Source organism: Triturus cristatus, chromosome 4_1 (assembly GCF_964204655.1).
Source record: "Triturus cristatus chromosome 4_1, aTriCri1.1, whole genome shotgun sequence".
Taxonomy (NCBI): Eukaryota; Metazoa; Chordata; class Amphibia; order Caudata; family Salamandridae; genus Triturus; species Triturus cristatus.
This window is the reverse complement of record NC_140585.1, coordinates 496,342,706-496,361,087: the sequence shown is the minus strand read 5'-3', so window position 1 is coordinate 496,361,087 and position 18,382 is coordinate 496,342,706. Positions and strand designations below refer to the sequence as shown.

At 43.2% G+C, this 18,382-nt stretch overlaps 1 protein-coding gene across 2 annotated transcripts in view; it reads left to right on the top strand.

Annotated features, from left to right (window-relative positions):
• The window catches only part of GYS2 (glycogen synthase 2), a 528,148-nt gene that overhangs the window by 212,754 nt on the left and 297,012 nt on the right, over positions 1-18,382 (top strand). The window lies entirely within an intron of this gene.

The window sequence follows — 18,382 nt, the reverse complement described above, 5'->3', positions numbered from 1 at the left end:
GCATACCTCCTAACAAGAACTCCAACAACAAATCAGCGCAGTCTGATGAATAAATACCATAAATCTATCTGAATACAAAGAAAGACAATAAATAAATCTCACAGGCTTCACTGATTTGTTAAATAAAAATAAAGAATTAGGAATATGCTGATTTGCTGGACACAGATGGGTGTAGCTACCAGTGGCCAGTGCATTGCACAGGGGCCAAGAGGTGAGAGGGGGCCCAACTGCAACACCCGCTTGATCCCTGAGAGGGCACCAACTAGTATAGGCGCTGAAAGTCAGGAGTGCAGGGGGTCCTGCATCACCCCAAAAATAACAGTGCTGGAGTTCGAAAGTTGAATGAGCCTTAAAGATGTCTTTAAATTTTGTATTTGATAGAAACTTTCTAGCTGCAGATTCCTTACCTTAGTATTATCTCCAATTGTCAGACTGGTTCTGGAAATTTTCAAGAAGTGCCCCTGCGTGTGGGTAGGTAGCGTCGGACAGACGTGACATACATAGTGCCTATACAGACGCCACCCCAGTGCTCTGGCATCAGGTTTTTTCCCCACAACAGTCAGCACAGATCTGGAAGAGCTACCATCAGTCACTTTTTGACTGAGTGTTTTTTTTAATGTTTTGTCAATGATTGTTTTGTCAAAGATTTTTTCTCCTGGTGTGCAAGGGATGTCACCCAAGAACCCAATGGGTTTTAAGCCCTGTGGTGCCTATCACAGGCAGCTGTCAGTGACAAACCCACAGTTCCTTTGTTTGTGGTGCTTGGAGTGGGACCACGACTCCAAGGCCTATGAGTACTGCCTCAAGAGGAACCCCAAGGCGCTGAGATAACATTTCCTGAACCTCCTTGCTTGTCAACAACCCCATGACACTTTCGATTCTGGTAGCGCATAAGGTCCCTGCACCATTAGCACAAGGGTGGGCAGTAAGATTGGAGGGATGTGCGCTTCAGATTTTCTTACAGTCATGCTGTTGAAATACATTATATGAGACTCAGGGCATGGGGGGACTTAAGGAGCAGTAGAAAGGGAGAGAGTGCAGTTTTTAGGGGTATTTAAAACTCAATATTTTGTAAAATAAACCATTTTTAAGAGCTTAAAAACAGACGAGTGTCTGTGTTTTTTTGTCTGTGTGTACGTAAAAATCACAATTGAAATCCAACTAACACCTCACAATACCCAACTTAAAGCACCTGTTTTCAACTATTTACTATAGAATACATTTATTTGGGGTGGGTGTAACACCCAAATATGCCCCCTGAAGCTACGCCCAAAGATTCGCGAAGCAGCTCTCCCGATACGGAGGCTGAATTGGGGGTGCCAGATGGTACCATACCCTCCAAGTCGGACCCAGTGTCTTTTCCTTTTGATATGTCTGGAGAGGGAGACAAATGGGAGGGGCCTTAGGACCTTTATGCTGTCCATCATCCCCTAGATGAACCAGAGGAAAATTGGCATGAGGAGCTGGAGATGCCATTAGGTTAGACACTTCACCGGGCACTGGCTTGGTCTCTCCTCCTACCGTGGCTACGGAGGAGGGAGCCTCATTTGCAATGGTGATGCATAGGGCGACTGAAGTCCTGGACCTTCAGTTACCGTCAGTTGAAGTCAAGACAAATTTCTTGACAGAAGTGCTCCAGCAAGGAGTTTCTCCCTCTGAACCTTTATTCATTGTCAATGAAGTCTTTATGGATGTCCTACTTGGGGCCTGGTCTGTGCCATGCAGAAGGGCTCCAGTGCACAGGACAAATATCCACCACCGTTGCCCCACTCCTGGGGACCCCAATTCGCTCACCCAGCATCCCACCCAGGAGAGCATGCCTTTTGGCCCGATACACACACACAAACGGTGTGTGATTTGGTTGCGTATGGTCTCGGAGGTGTCCCGAGTCATACTCACCCAAGCCCTTTCAGATGGGTTAGATGCAGCAAAGTTCACCATCAGATGTGGGCTGGACTCAACCGACTTGCTAGGCAGAGCAATTACATTTCAGTGGCACTAAGACGCCACCTCTGGTTGAAACCACTGGCTTTTCAGGGTAATGTCCAAACTTCCCTCATGGACATGTCCTTTGATTACTCTCACCTTCTTGGCAAAAAGTCAGACTCAGAAGGAGAATGGTTCTTTATTGTTCGATTAATTAAAATCATTACAATGTGCGTCATTTAACGAATATGGAATAGAAAATAATAAAAAGAAAATAAAGATAAAAAGATTTTGGGCTCATAATTGACGTGCATACTCCAACTCGAGTAAACACAAGGAGATGATGGACGGAGAGCTGAAAATTTCAGTCACAGATCTGCGTTGAGTCCGTCATCGTTTTTTAGTTCACTTTGCCACCCCAGTTCAGCTATATGCAAACCAGTCTTGACCCTCTGCATCATGGGAACAGTCCAGCCCGAACTGCCAAGCCATGTCTTCCCTGGACTGGAAGCAAGCATCCTCGGACCAGTTTCGGGGTAACACTCCTCATCAACCAGGTTAGCTTGAATCTTGTGGCAAAGTGAGCAAGGGACTCATGTCTGGGCATACCCTGCCAACTTTAGTCGAACAAAGCAAACACAAGGAGATGATGGACATAGCGCTGAAAATTTTCAGGCACTCACCCACAGTTACAGATCTGGGTTGAATCCATCATCGTTCATTAGCTAACTACGCCACCCCAGTTCAGACCCAGCTATATGCAAATCAGTCTTGACAATGTGCCTCATGGGAAAAGTCCAGCCCAAGTCGTTTACTTAAGGGGCTACAAAATCGTTTTCCCTCATGGGACCTCAACCTTGTCTTAATTTTCCTCATGTGTGCACCTTTTGAGCTGCTACACAGATGCCCACTTCAACTTTTAACCATCAAAACAGCATTTCTGGTTGCAATAACATCGGGCAGGAGGGTCAGTAAACTACAGGCACTCCCTGTGCACCCTCCCTAAATGACGTTCTACAAAGACAAACTCGTTCTGAGAGCCCAGATTTCCTTCCTTCCGAAGGAAGAGACACAGTTCCATGCAGGCCAAAATATCACCTTGCCTACTTTCTTTGCCCAGCCTCACCTTTCTAAAGAAAAGGAGAGACTCCATTCTCTGGAACCAAAAGGAGAATTGTCATTCTACATTGATTGCACCAGAGTGTTCCGAGTAGACGATCAACTCATTGCTGGGTATGTCAGAGCAAAGAAAGGCAAGGTTGAGTGAAACGGGCCATCTCACAATGGATTGTGCTCTGCATAAAAATCTGGCCCATTGGCCTAGAAGCAACCCCCTGAGGGCTTGCCACTCATTCCACCAGAGCTAAAGCTGTGACCACTGCGTCAGCTCGCAGAGTCCCTCTCCTAGACATTTGTCAGGCAGCAATGTGGGCATCTTTATGCACGATCAACAAGCACTAAGCCTGGATGATCAGGTCCATCATGATGGTCTAATATGTTAGCAGACCCACCTCCAGAGAGGTGTTACTTGGGGCCTATACTAAGGTCAGGAATCTGCAGCTAGAAGTCTCTGTCAGATGAAAGAATACTTACCTTTGGTAATGCCTCATCTGGTAGAGACTCTGTCTAGCCACAGATTCCTTAACAACCCTCTCCTCCTCCATGCTCTGTGAACGGATTTCTCTTAAGGATCGCCATCTTGAGGTCCGTAGTGATGCACACCAGTCCATCAGCATTCTTTGTGGCTTCATGCTTTTGGCATGGAAAAGTCACAAAAATAAAATGATGTCAGCATGCTGGGGTGGCCCCTATTTAGGTACTGTGTGTGTTACTTCTGGCGCGTACGCAGAGCCAAACAACGTCACCTACCAGCACTCAGGGGTTGTGCTCGGAAATTTCCGGACCAAGTCTGATGCCTGGAGATAATTCTAAGGTAAGGAATCTCTGGTTAGACAGAGTCTGTACTAGATAAGGTGTTATCAAAGGTAAGTAACATGTTCTGATATTTGTCACATTTGCTGTGTGTTCAAAGACAGATGTCAAATGTCAACCCAGTCTTCTTACAAATTGCACGTATTCTTTTTACTATGGAGACTGGTGTTTACTTTTCTTTCTCTTACTGCAAAGTGTGAGGATTTAGTAAAATGAACTATGCGACAATCTGTAGCATGTCATTTTCTTCTAACACACAACAAAGGCCCTTATTAAAATGTTGACACCATTGCGGGGAAAACAACGCCCGACCATGAGTCAGTGGTATCACAATCCCAATTAGGATGTGACCGCACATAGTGCAGTCGGAAACTTCAATTTTTCAATGGGAGCTTGTGCAGTGGGCTGAAAACGCCCGCAGCACAAGCTTCTATTGAAAAAAGGAAGTTTGTAAACATCCCTCATGGTGCCTGCCACACGGTGCAAGGATCTTGAGGGGGTCACCATAGGTGCCCTCTAGGGCAGTATGCTGAGGGCCAGAGGGGAAGGGATCCCTGCTAGGGGCCCCCAATGTCGCTTTCTGACAGCCTTTTCAAGTCAGAAAGGCCGACATGGTATGGCTATCGGAAACTGACACCATAATCCCGACAGTGGAAGTGCGGTCCATAAGGGCTTTATGCTGCCTTTCTGACAAACTGAAGGGCTCCTGGAGGCCGTCAGAACCGCGTCGTATTCTCCTGCAGGTTTAAACTCCAACTGCCGTCATCCTCGTATGGCAGTCGGACTGAAAACCTACTAGCGGTCAGAGGCTTTCTGCCTGACATCGTAATTGGGCCCTAAATGTTAATACCTATAAATGAATTGTACAAATATTTCAAAATAAATAAACTGTTAGGAAAGCACTAATACATTTTATATTTTAAAGTGTGAAGAAAAAATGATTTAATAGGATCAAGAATATCACTACACTTTTCCTGGTGGTGCGCACTGTAGTAGCTGAAATCCAAATTCCACACATTATCGTTTGTGTGATATATAGTTTCATCAGTAAAACTGTATATCTGTGCAATTTTAGTGGTCATTTCAATTGAAAATGTGTTGTCTGTAAAAGGCAGTGTGCTACCACACCATGCTTTAGTAATATATTTGTGATAATATGCTTCTAAATGTAATATCAGTCACATACTACACCCTCACCATTCTCCTGTTGAATGGGCATGGCTCATTTTTGGTAGTTGTTCTGTGTGATGCTTGGATTTTTAAGAATCCCTGAGTTCAGTGATGTAACATTTATTGTAGCACCCACAGTCCTAAATTTGTTCCCACAGCATTGCCTTCTAGGACCACAAGAGCTCCTACAAAACTGGGAGCTGCAGTTAGCTCCGTCTGATTCCCTCAGCTGCAGAGTCAGACTCTGAGCAGCAGAATCCACTGACGTATCTCTGGGGGCACTACGAAGTCCTCATTATGTATGCATTGAATGGCCAAGCAGGACACATGCTCACTTTTGTAAATGCAGAGTGTGGTATTCAGCCCTGGCTGCCTGCTGAGAAGAAGTTATGCCTGTGCTACTGCATGGCTTCTGAAGACAAGGCAGTCTCAGTAGCAGTAGCGGTCTGTGGAGGGAGTTCCGTGGGGCGGTGAGGCAGGGCGGGGGAGGGTCAGGGTGGGGAAATGTAAACACCGGAATATGGATGAACGGAGGTAAGTACACATTTAAATAAATAAAACGAATTTCATTGCGCGTGCTGCATCGCATTTAGCGATGCAGCGCGCGCAAAGGAATTCGTTTTATTTATATAAATGTGTACTTACCTCCGTTCATCCTTATTCCGGTGTTTACATTTCCCCACCCTGCCCCTCCCCCTCCCCGCCACACCGCCCCACGGAACTCCCTCTACGGACCGCTACTGCTCAGTAGCCACTGTGGAGGACAGACGATGGCATTTAGTAACATAACATAGACTTTCTTAGGGCAGAGTGCTGGGACAGGGAAAATTTATTATTTGAGTGTTTCTTTCATTTTAAGTAAAAAATGCACTTTAAAAAAATGTTGTGAAATTCACAAATGGACAATTCTTCCTTATTAAAACCAGGAATAGAAACTTGTTATCCTTCTGAGACCCATGAAAACCAGCAGGAATCTCATATAACAAGATCTTGTTACTCAGAGTGAGATACTGAGAGGGGGGAATTCGAGTAACTGTTCTCGACACAGTACTGTAGTAGAGGTGGATGAGCCAACAAATTAGTTGGGAAAGCCGAGCCAAGGTCTTTCATGGCATGTGTTGTTTCTAAGAGCCCAGGCATGAGCTGATCCATGGGAACATTTGGTATGAAAATCCTGTATGAAATATTATGTAAAAATATGATAAAATAACTTCAAAATTCAAAAAGTTATATTTCTTCTACTAGCATTTCACCTTACTTCATCCGATTATATAAATGCATTGAGAGGCATTCATTAAATGTGTAAACTTGAACTTAAAAACATTCATGCTTCCACCATGACAACAATACCATTAGTGAACTAAAAGGTAAGTCAATTGTCATGTGCTCCCTATATGTTTGGGTTACATTATTATTTTATATGGAGCTACATTATAGTGCATTAACTCAAAGACAAGAGAGATTTTTGTACAGCGCACATCCTAAGAAATTTCAAGCTGATGCATTAATGAAAAAAGTTTACATTGTGTAATTCAGCTACTAGATTGGCATCCCTTTGTTGTGCCTGTTTGACATCAACCTTTATTGCTTTAATTTTCATTCTTGGTTATCAAGGTTAGAGCATGGGTAGGAGACACAAGCCACATAAAAACTCAGCTCATTGTGGACTTGATGGCTCAAGAGGACATTGACCTGAAACAGAGGCTGGAATTTGACTCGAGCCTTCAGTGGCTCTCCCACTTGTATACTTGATTCTGGGTATTCTGAGCCTGCAATAAACTTAGATGTTGCTGTAAGTATGATACCTGTTTGTATGAGGGTATATTAGCTTGTACTGCTGCTAAAAATATTGCCCATGTGCTGTGTGTGAGGGGACCTTGCAGGGCCGGCTTTAGAGCATTTTTGGCGCCCATCCCCCATGAGCATCTCCTCAGATTCACTCACGACTACTAGGCAAAAGTTCCCTTCATCTCTCCATAGCCCCTCTCTCGCATACATTTAATTTGTTTTAAATCTCTTGTAAAGGCTGACTTTACTAATAAGAATGCATATCTAACCAAACAAACACTTTTCATCAACATTAGGAATAGATAATGAACGACTGGGGGAAAAAACCAGAATGTCCTAATCTATTTTATGCAGTTTGCATACAGCTCTTTAATGACAGTTTGTAACTGTCCCTGTTCTATATTAGGGTTGTATTTTATGAACTGTGGTAACAAAAGGATCTCTGAGAAAAGTAGCAATCCACTCAGCTATCCACATAGAATATGGATCTGTAATCTGCATGGCATGCAGGCATATTAACCCACTGCTCTACTTTATAGCGAGACAAAACCGCCCCTAGACAAAACTCTGACCCCTCTCTCTAGCAGGAACATTAATCACAACAGTTATCTTGACATTTTTAATGCTGCCTGAAAACTGGACACACAAGAAACTCTGCTGAAGGTGTTTTTGTTTTTAAATTGTAAGTCATTGCTAAACACAGCAAACCCCCCCCCCCCCCCCCCTCCTCCCCTGGAGGTCAGCACCTCCTCCCCAGGTCAGCGCCCAGTGAGGCTGCACCGGTCGCACTGTCCTAAAGCCGACCCTGGGAACTTAAACTGCTGCCAAATGCTACACATTGTGTGTGTTTACACACAGGCTTATAATGCTGCTGCAGGTGCTGTTCTGTGTATGGAAGGGAAACTTTAATTGTTTCTTGTCTTGCCAGATCGGTGTGTTCTATGGGTGTGATGGAAGCGTGCACTACTGCCCTGTGCTGTATCTGTTTTGTATTTGGAAATCTTGCTATGCGTGGGAGTCATGTTTGCACTCATACACCCAAATGCTATTCATTACACGTGCACCAAATCTGAAATATTGTTATTTATTTTGTCTAAGGAAGGTGTTAAATTGTGCTGCCCAGTGCCACACTTGTTCTATGACTTTTAAGCACACTTGCACTGGCCCTGTATTACCACACATTTTACATGTCTTTGAAGGAAACCTGTGCTGGCCATGCATTGCCACACTTGTTTAATGTCTTTGAATGAAACTTGCACTGTCCCTGAAGTAGCACACTTGTTCCATGTTTTTGAAGGAAGCTTGTACTGGCTGGCACTACTGTACAACACTTGTTTCATGGCTTTGAAGGACACTTTGGTGCTGCAGTACCATACTTGTTCCATGTCTTTCAGGGAAGATTGTGATACTCTTGACCAGTGCTGTATGTCTTATGTGTGTGATCCATGGACCTGCTGCACTCCTGCTTTCTGTGCTTTCTATATTTCTGTGTATTTATGATCTGAACTAAGACTGTTTTAATTGCCTCACCAGCCTCATGTTTTCTCAAAAATAATACTTAATCTTTCTTAGAGAAAATGGGCTTTGGGTAAGCCCACTTCAGTTATTCATCAGGCACACGATCATTCACATATTGGTTCAGCACTTTAAAACAGCATACATGCCTTCTTCAGCTTTGTTTCCAATATTTGACTCTGCCTGGAAGACAGCCCCTGATCTTTAAGATGTCAGGTAGTCTGAGAAACAGTATTTTTCCTGCTTACTCTGTGTTACTCTGTGTCAAGAGGAGTCCAACCTCGGGCAATACTTCCTATTTTTAGTTAATTCCCCAGCAGCTCAGCTACAACTGCAGATTAGTGTGAATTGAATAACGAGAATTCCATTTCGACTGGATCCCATTTTTTGTATGCAGAGCACCAGGCATCACTCCTGCAAGCAGCAAAACCATGCCACCTTCATGAAACTGTATTTTACATAGTCTATCATTTTATACTGTTACAAGATGCAGACCAGTGTACAGCTTTAACTTTTTTATTGACGCCCATGCACTTCACATTTAGCTAGTGTAAAAAATTGGGTTATTAGTTGTGCAGGATGTGAGGCCTGTGCAAGTAATAAGTGCACAATTGTCTCCTTCAGGGGAGGGATGGTGTGGGCCAGTAATCTCTGTCTGCTGGCATGCAGTAACAACACTCAAAAAAGTAATTGTCCAGTCAATAATTTTTCTTGAAAAATAAAAAGTATATGTATATTGACCCCTAGTGTGTCATGAACCCATAATCACAAAACCCGCTCCCACTTGTACCATATGTAACATCATTATATAATGGGGTGACATTTTAATAAAAACAGCCTATTGGCTTTGTCAGACGGACAACCACATCAAATTTTACCAAAAATCATTGTAAGCAATATACTTTGAATAATGCATTGAAAATCTATATAACATGTGTTTCTTTTACACACTCAGGCCACATAAAATGTAGCCATAGGACCAACCACTAGGAGTCCCTACACTCATGAGCCTAGAAGCTAAAGCTCCAGCTCTAAAAGTGCTTTAAATGTGTGGCAAATACTCCCCAGGGCATGCATCCTGTGACCTAGGAGACATAGGGTTAGCTGGCAAATCAATTCTTGGGGGCCTGTGCCTCCTGCAGCACCCCAAAATGACATTGCTGGTGCCATTTCCCCTCCTTGGGACACAGGAGAAAGCAAGGAAACACATACATGCTCTTCATAGTCACTATCGGGAGCTGTGCATCAGGAGCATAAATGATTGATGAACAACTTTGTTCAGCTTTTTTTAATTTTGAGTGCACGCTGACTCATGCAGCGCGTCTCCTTTTATTTTTATTCTTTTTTAAAAATGGGTACCTTTGTCCCACCTATGGCACCCAGAGCCGTGTCCATCATTGGGCAGTGTGGGGAGCCCATTCCCATGGTGCCCTGCAGGATCCACGCCCGGCCTCCACTGCTCGTTGCCAGCACGGGAGCCAGCATCTTCAATCTCCCTCATTGATTCCGCCTGGCTGGTAGTAATCTTCTCCTTCTGCTCCCACCTCTCTCGGGAGCCATGCAGATTCCCCTGCTTATGGTTGGAGAGGGCAGGGGGTATAGTAGGTACAACTTGTCCCCCTAGACACGAGCTCAGGGGGCAGGTAATGGGCCCAACTAGCTTTCCCAGTGGCCAGTGATATGTTCCCCAGTCCGTTTCTGCTCCTTCAGCTTCCAGGGAGATAGGTGACCCTCTGGACAATGATCATATGGTGGAGGGGACCCCATGCACACCCACTCCTCCAGCAAAATTACATGAATAAGGATGTGCCCACTCCTGAGGGCTTGGCCCTCCCCACAGGAGATCTTAAGGGTGGTGGGGGAGGGGATCAAAGGTCAAAATCTTTACAGGAGAATACCTTGGGCACCCAGTTGGGCCGCTTCTCTTGAGCTTGTGCTCTTTTTACTCCTGGTGCGAGCTCTAGCCATCAGGGGCACTTTTACGTAGGACTCCTGGCCACAAAAGGGGTGCACCTTGAGGGGAGCTATTTTCACTGGCTCCCTGCCTGAGCCTTCTCCTCTGCTTTGCCCTCTACAGACCCCAAGGCCTCTTTCCCGCTTTGTAGAGCATCTGCAGGGCAATGAATTCCAAGCCTTTCCCCACATGTGGTCCTCTGTGAGTGAGTCACTGGCGAGATCCACCTAGTCTTTGGGGTCTACTGCAGATGGAGTCCTTAGTCCATCAGAGCATCAGGTGCCTTGGCCTTCAAGCTGTCCATTGTGTTGCTGCTGCCGTCTATGTCCAGGATCTTGCTCTCTGCCTCTTTCTTGAGCTGGGGTTTATAAGCATAGGTGGAAAGTTCTTGATGCCAGACACCTCTGCCCAGTGCTAGGATGCCACATCATCACTCCAACCCTTTCCCAACCCTCCTGCAACATCATTCTGGGAATATCCAATATGGCGCTGTCATGTTTTCAATGCTCATAGCTCCTCTTAAAGCCCCTCTTGTGTGGGTTCCAAAAGCTGGGCTTCTTTCTTTGTTCAGTGGGCCTAGATTGACCCAGCCCTGATGCAGGGTGACAGTTAATTATTACCAGATGTAGATTTTATCCCCACCACATCTATCTCAGGAACTGAGTAGAGCACTGATAGGGTAGGTCTTTGTTCCCTCTGCTGAGGGGCAGAGTAATAACTTGGCCCAGCAGGGGAACAAAATGCCTGGCATCTGATTCTGAGCAGAGCCAGAAAAATATGACAATTCTGACTAACCCATAAGGTGTGCACTTGTGTTACTGGGACCTGATAATCCAAACACAGTGTGCATGTTTCACCCCAGTTTGACACCTCACTGAACTTTGTAGGCCTAAGTGAAGCGAAACTGCACTTAAAAAACAGATTTTACATGTGTCTAATGCAGTGACACTACAGATAATCCAGTAAACCCTACTGGCCTATGTTTGAATTCCCTACTAATATTATTTGGCCTACCCCAAGTCAGCACCTATCCTGGCAGGGTCCCTTCCCCAAAAATTACCGGTTTACAATTAGCGGAATGCACACAACAGTAGTCTCTCACGAGCAGCCCACACACATGCGCAGACGTGTGCATACATCTTGTCGTGTAACCAGCCCAGTGTCCCATACACTAAATGCATTGCAGTGGCCTTATCTTGAAAGGTGGACACTGGTGGTAAACATGCTCAGTCCGATTACAGTGAAATTACCGTGGGTGAGACTAGGTAGTGAGACTCACCCCCAGTAAAGGTAAAAAAACTGGATGATCAAAAGCAACAAATTGTGGCTTACTAAATGGGTAGAACCCATTTTAACAGCTGGCATATTTTGTCTATTGTTTTCATTATTTATTTATTTTAGTATGTGTCTGTACTACAAAGAAAACCGCCACTGTGTTTTTTAGAAGGGAAGTGGGACTTTTTTTGATTCCAATACTTTTCCCCGCAAATGTCCACAAAGATCTAACTCACAGAGTCTGCAGTGCTGGTCTAAGTGTGGCTGATGGGAGATTAGACAACCTTAATGAACATTCAAGCAACTCAGCTAATTTCCAGTGAGCTGTGTGCCTAAGTATGAGCAGTGCTGGTGTGTGAGTGCAGGATAGCCACCATGTTTTGTGAATGCATTATGGGGAGTGTGCCTGTGTGAATGGAGGATTAATATTGTCTTTTGTGAGAGCAGGCAAAGTGGTATACAGGTTGAAAGTCGTGCCAGTGTGAGTGCAAAGTGAGGCATATATGTTTGTGAAAGTGCAACGTGAGGGTGTGCTTATGTGAGGGTATCAGTATGAGTGTGGGGTCCCTGCATTTTATGTCTTTGTGTGCTTGCACATTCCAAGGGCTAAACCAGTTGACTTTGGTGATATTTTTATGGTTATGACTTTCATAATGGAAACTGTTTGCCCCTATGTCTGCTGTATATGTCTATTCAAAACCACTTCTGGCAGCACCAGTGCTTAATTTATACTAAAATATGTGCCAGGGTCCTCGTCAGGAGGCCGCTGCAGCTTTAACCACCCATTGCCCCTGCCAGCGTTGCCAACGACAATACCTGTGCAACTACTAATGACTCAAGTGGTGGATTCACTGGGTGTCACCTTGACCTGTGATACACATTAGATGATCACGTTGACTAACAGCATGATTTGAAATTGTTTAATATAGTATGTCATGTAAGATTTCATCCTTTTGCCATCATAGTACCAATGGTTATATTGGTTATCACTATCACCTTTCCAGAGAGACGGTGGACCCCGAATACATATGGGCCACCACTGTGTTGATCAGGCCGACTTTGATGTGGCCAGTATATTTTGATTTATTATCACTTTTTTTTTTAGCAAAGTAATTTTCCTGGTCCTGATGAAAGCCATTGAACCCCATTTGGGGTCGGCCATGGGCAGAAACATTTTGACCATCTACAGGGGTTTGATTTGATTAAATCCCCAAGTCCTCTCATTTTAACCCTATCCGGTAGACCACGGAATAGAGTTGATTCGGACCTCCGGAGATAGTGTTACTCACAATTTTCATTGCTCTCTGCCCCTCACTTACCCCTCAACATCGCTCATTTGAAAACACATCAGCTCCTCCCTGCAGGGGAGTAGTATCCCACACCTTGGACCTTGCAGTCCAGGTGTGATTAGGGAACCCAAAGATGAAGCATGTCATCCTCGGGTGAGTGAGGGTTCTCTTCCTTAAAGAAGCTCTTCTTTGACAACTGTAACATAAAATATACATCTACACAAACATATATAGGACTATATAGGTGTGTACTGTGCCTTCCTTTTTTATTGACCATACATACTTTTTGGAGTTTGACAACTACTAACCATAACACTCCTACAGATGTGATAATTCTGACTCTTCCTGGCTCCCAAAGTTATAAGAATGGCTTGGGCGGCGATAATTAATTATTTTTGATGTAATTAATGAACAGTTGTTATGCTCATCTCTAAATTGCAGAGACTGCGCCACCATGTGCCAGGCTGTTATAAGTGCTGGTGTTCACAATTAAGTGCTGGTGCAGATAACCTGAAACCACCAGCACAAATTAAGCACTGGGCAGCTCTGTGATGTTCATCATCTCCTTATTTTCAGGCCTGGCAGTATCAGTGTAATGTCAAGAACTTACACTTCAAAATCTTCTGCATTGCCTACAAGCCAGTTTTCGCTTTAGTTTGAAACTTATGCACAAAAACTTATTCCCCCAGAGGGAAATAAGATCTCTGTTGCATTTCTAGGTCTAGCATTAGCCAGGACCTTTTGATTATACTAAAATGTTGTGCATAATATACATGTTTAAAAGGGCTCTCAGCCACCTTTCTTTAACCATTGGTCTGTTGTGTCATTTCCATTTTTCTTCCGCACACTACAGCAAACAGCATGGGTTAGTGGGCCAGCCTACTCGAGCCACTGGTTATCTTAACTCTTAGTCACTACATTTTGCTCTCTTACAATGAGCACATCTGCACACAAGGTAGTTCCAATTAGTGGCATTGTTTTTGTTTTAACTTTATGATTACTTTAGTGTTGCCTTTGTGTTTAGAGCCTGAGGTGAAAGCAAGATGTTTTATACCAGATGTGAGCACTGACCCATTCCATGTTTTGTCAGTTCCTGTCTCCTGCTAATGCTGTTGTGAATTCATTTTGGTGTCCTTTGTTTTTTTGACTGTTGGTATTTTACAGCATAACTGATTGCATCCATTTGAAACTGTCCTGTATTAAGTTATCCTCTTATTACTCAGTACACAAACCAAAGCTTCAGTATTATACATGTGAATACATGAGTGGACAATTCTTCAGAACAAGCTTATTCTGGACTCAATTTCACCAATGAGTTCTTTAATAAACTTTGCCCAGGAAGAAAAACAGCCTTTCTCATCTTTAAATTGCAATACTTGTAACACATTTTTATTCATTTCTATCTTTCCTTCCTTCTTCCTTGCTTTTTTCTATTTCTTGCTTTCGTTCTTTCTTTCTTTCATTCTCTCTTTTATGTATTTGCCTTCTTTCTTTCTTTTTTCTTTCTTTCTTTCTTTTCTTTTTTCTTTTGCCTTCTTTCTTTTTTCTTTGTTCTTGCTTTCCTTCCTTTTTTCTTCTTTCTTTCCTGTTTTCTTTGCTTTAATTTTTTTCTTCCTTCTTGTTTCTATCTTTCTTTCTTCCTATCTTCTTGCTTTCTCTCCTTTCTTTCTTTTATTCTTTTCCTTTCATTCTTTCCTTCTTTCTCTCTCCCTTTCAATTTTTCTTTCCATCTTTCTATCATTCTTTCTTTCATGCCTTTTTTCTTTAATTCCTTTCTTTTTTCCTTCTTTCCATTCTTTCCTTTCCTTTCCCTCTTTCTTTTCTTCTTTCTTTCTTTCATTCTTTTTTCTTTTTCCTTCCTCTTTTCTTCTTTCTTGCTTTCTTTCCTTTGTCATTCTTTCTTTCATTTGTTCTTTCCTTTCTTTTTTCTTTTATCTTTCTGCATTTCTATCTTTTCTTTTTCCTTCCTTTTGTCTTTCTATCTTTTTTCCTTTTTTCTTCCTTTCTTCTTTTCTATCCTTCTCTCTTGCTTTCTTTCCTTCATTCCAGCTGTCTTTCATTTTTTCCTTCTTTTTTCTTCTTTCTTTCTTCCCATCTTTCTTTTATCTTTTCTTTCTTTCCTTCTTTCTTTCATGCCTTCTTTCTTACTTTCTTGTCTTGTTTCTTTTCTACTTCTTTCTTTCCAAATCCTTTTTCTTTCCTTCATTCTTTCTTACTTTCCTTCTTTATTTTCTTTCTGTCAATTCTTTCTTTTATTATTTCCTTGCTTTCATTTTTTTCTTTCATTCTTTCCTGTTTTCTTTGCTTTCTTTCATTATTTCCTGTTTTCTTTGCTTTCTTTCCACTGTTCTTACTTTCTGTCATTTCTTTCTTTCTTTCCTTCTTTCTTTCTTTCTCCCTTTCTTTTTTCTCTGTCATTTTATCATTCTTTTTTTCATGCCTTTCCTTCTTTCCTTTCTTTTCCTTTCCCTCTTTCTTTCCTTCTTTGCTTTTCTTTTTCCTTCTTTCCTGCCTTCTTTCTTTCTTTTGTGGTTTCTTTCTTTCTTTCTTTCTTTCATTCTTTCTTAAAGGCAAGAGGCTGGCAGCCAATGGCAGAATGAGTTGCTTTTATAGCTCTGTGTTAGCAAAGACCTTTTGATTTTACTAAAATTAAGTGTACGACTTCATCCATTCATCAATGACATTTTTCTCCAACTAACCAGAGCATGCGTCAAGGGGACTGTGTCACCTTACTTCAGCCATTGGTTGACTTCACTATGAGTTAGAGCATGCTGCCCTTTCACGAAAGTAGTTGCTTTCAGTGCCATGGAGTACTATAGTAATGTGCGATTTTTTAGACCAAAACATTTCTTGCTTTAGTCTATTTTTTTATTTGAAGATTGACAAATGCCCTGCAACTTCCCAAACAATAAGGTTTTGCAAAAACATGACAAAACAGAAAACACAATTGCCCAAAGGTTGGTGGACAATACCAGACCTATTGGCTGTGCTAATGATTGTTGCTCACTGTCACCATAGTTCAAAATGATAGGATCGAGACCCGTTCTTTTTCTGCATTGCTTTCCCCACACAGACATACACACACTAAAATATCTGACCTCTTTCTGTGTAATGACTAACCTTTGTTTTTTGGGAAGATCAAAACATATTTCATTTCTGCCTGGCTCCTTCTCATGTCTCTGCATGCTTACATTGATTCAACTTCACAAGGCAAGTAATGGTAACTGTACACTATTTTAAATACAAAAGAAATCAAATCTCTTCAGAACTAAACTCACTTGTGTCACCAACAGACTGATTGTAAAGTCCAAAATGGTCACTCGAAATGTCCTTACCGATTAAACCCTACGCAACTGTCCCCCAAGTTCCTCCATAAACAACTTGGAGCTAAGCATCTAATTTGTACTTCTGTTGGCCACATTTTCATTTGTTCATTGTGCCACTGTGCTGGGCAATTTTGCAGTAACATTTCCACAGACGGCTGGTACAAAAACAACACGTGTCCTGACTGACTAGAGATAATCTTGCATTTTGTACCAACTGCTTGCTGCAAATGTCTCTTCAAAACTGGTCCAAAATAGCTCATCACCAGTGCAACATTATCTACAACTGGTGAAATTTATTCGAGCTGGTCCGCTGTCATCAGTGCTGTTAGAAATGGGGGTATCTAGTTGGCAGCAGTATACACCCTGTCCAAGTGGGGACCATTCATTCTAGTCAGGATAAGGGGATTACACCACCAAGATAACCTCTGCTCACCCCCTTGGTAGCTCAGCACAAGCAGGCAGGCCTATCTCAGAGGCAATGTTGCATACAGTAAAACAGTGAAAACACTACAAATGGACACCACACCAGTTTTGAAAATTAAAGCATCTTTATCTAAATCAAAAAGACCAAAATGACAAATGATTCAACATACACACCTCAAAATATGACTTTTTAAAGGTTTTTGCAATTTATTCCATAGAAAACTATCGATGAAGTGCTTTTACACAAAGTACCTTCAGATATGTCAGAATTCACAAGGCAATGCATTGATTCCTGAGTCCATCAGGAGGCGGTACATCAGTTCTGCTGCATGCAGAAGAGGTGTTGCATCAAATCCGGACTATTTGGGGAAGAGATGCATCGAAATCCAAGACTGTTCTGGTCTGCGGGCAATACACTGGAAAAACGTGGCGCACAGGTACGATGTGTGGAAATCTGGGCATGCTGGAGGTCAATGTGGCAGCAGTAAACAGGCGCAGTGCTGATTTCTTCAGCCGTGGTCCCATGATGCGTAGATCTTTTCAGCCGCACAGCAGGGCCTGCTTCGGAGTCAGTGCAGGGGTTTCGGACTTTGGAGACACAGTTCGCTGATCTCAGACTGTGGTGGTTTCTTCGGCTGCGGGCAGGTGCTACATCGATTTCTTTGGCCATGTGGCGGCAATGTGTGGAAATCTCTCCCGCACAGCGATGCTACGTTGGAAAACCACGTGCTGGAAGGGCGATGCGTGGATTTTGATGTCTTCTTGATGCTTTTTGCAGCAGGAACAACCTCCAAGTGCCCAGAACTAGAATTGGCACCACAAGGCAGGCCAGAACTCTCAGCAGTGCAGTTCAGAGATGCTGCAGATGAAGTCTTTGTGATTTCTTAACAGGAGGCAAGCTCTACAACAAGCCCATGGAGAGTCTTCTCAAGCAGGATACACTAAAGTAAAAGTCCAGCCCTTTCCACTACCCACAGACAGAAGCAGCAACTGCAGGCCAACCCAACAAAGCAAAACACAGCAAAGTGGCAGTACTCCTCCTGACAGCTCTTCGTCTTGGCAGGGCCCTCTTGATCCAGGAGTAATCTCAAAGTCTGGGGTTTAGGTTCAATACTAATACCCCTTTTTGCCTTTGAGGTCTTTGTAGTTTTCCAGTTCCTGCCTTGCCTGGCTTTGGCTTCTGACACACTCAAGGTGGGTGGAGACAACATTGTGAGAGGCCAGGGACAGCCCTATTCAGGTGCATGTGACAGCTCCTCCCACCACTCTAGCTCAGAAAGGGCCATCAGCCTGGTGACAGGCCATCGGGATATTCAAGGCACACCTTAACTCAATTTGTGTGACTGTCTTGAGTGAATGCACAAACAGGCCCCTGTCAGTCTAAACCAGATGTTGATTCCACAGGCAGGCAGAGGCACAGGATGGTTAAACAGGAAAATTCCCACTTTCTAAAAGTGGCATTTTCAAAAACACAATTTTTAAAAACACCTTTACTAAAAGATGTGTTATGAAGTTCTGCGGTCAAAGAGCCCAAACTCCAAATCTCTAGCTGTTCCCAATTTAAAGTTAAACTTGTAAAATGTTACAAGGCAGCTCAAATAATAACCTCTGGGACAGCTAGTCCTTGCAATAGTGAAAAGCTAAATTGGCAGTATTTCACTATGAGGACATGTAAAACACACCAGTACATGTCCTACCTTCGACATACACTGCACCCTACCCATGTGGGTACCTTCGGCCTACCTTAGGGCTGCCTTACATGTAGTAAAAGGGAAGGTTAGGGC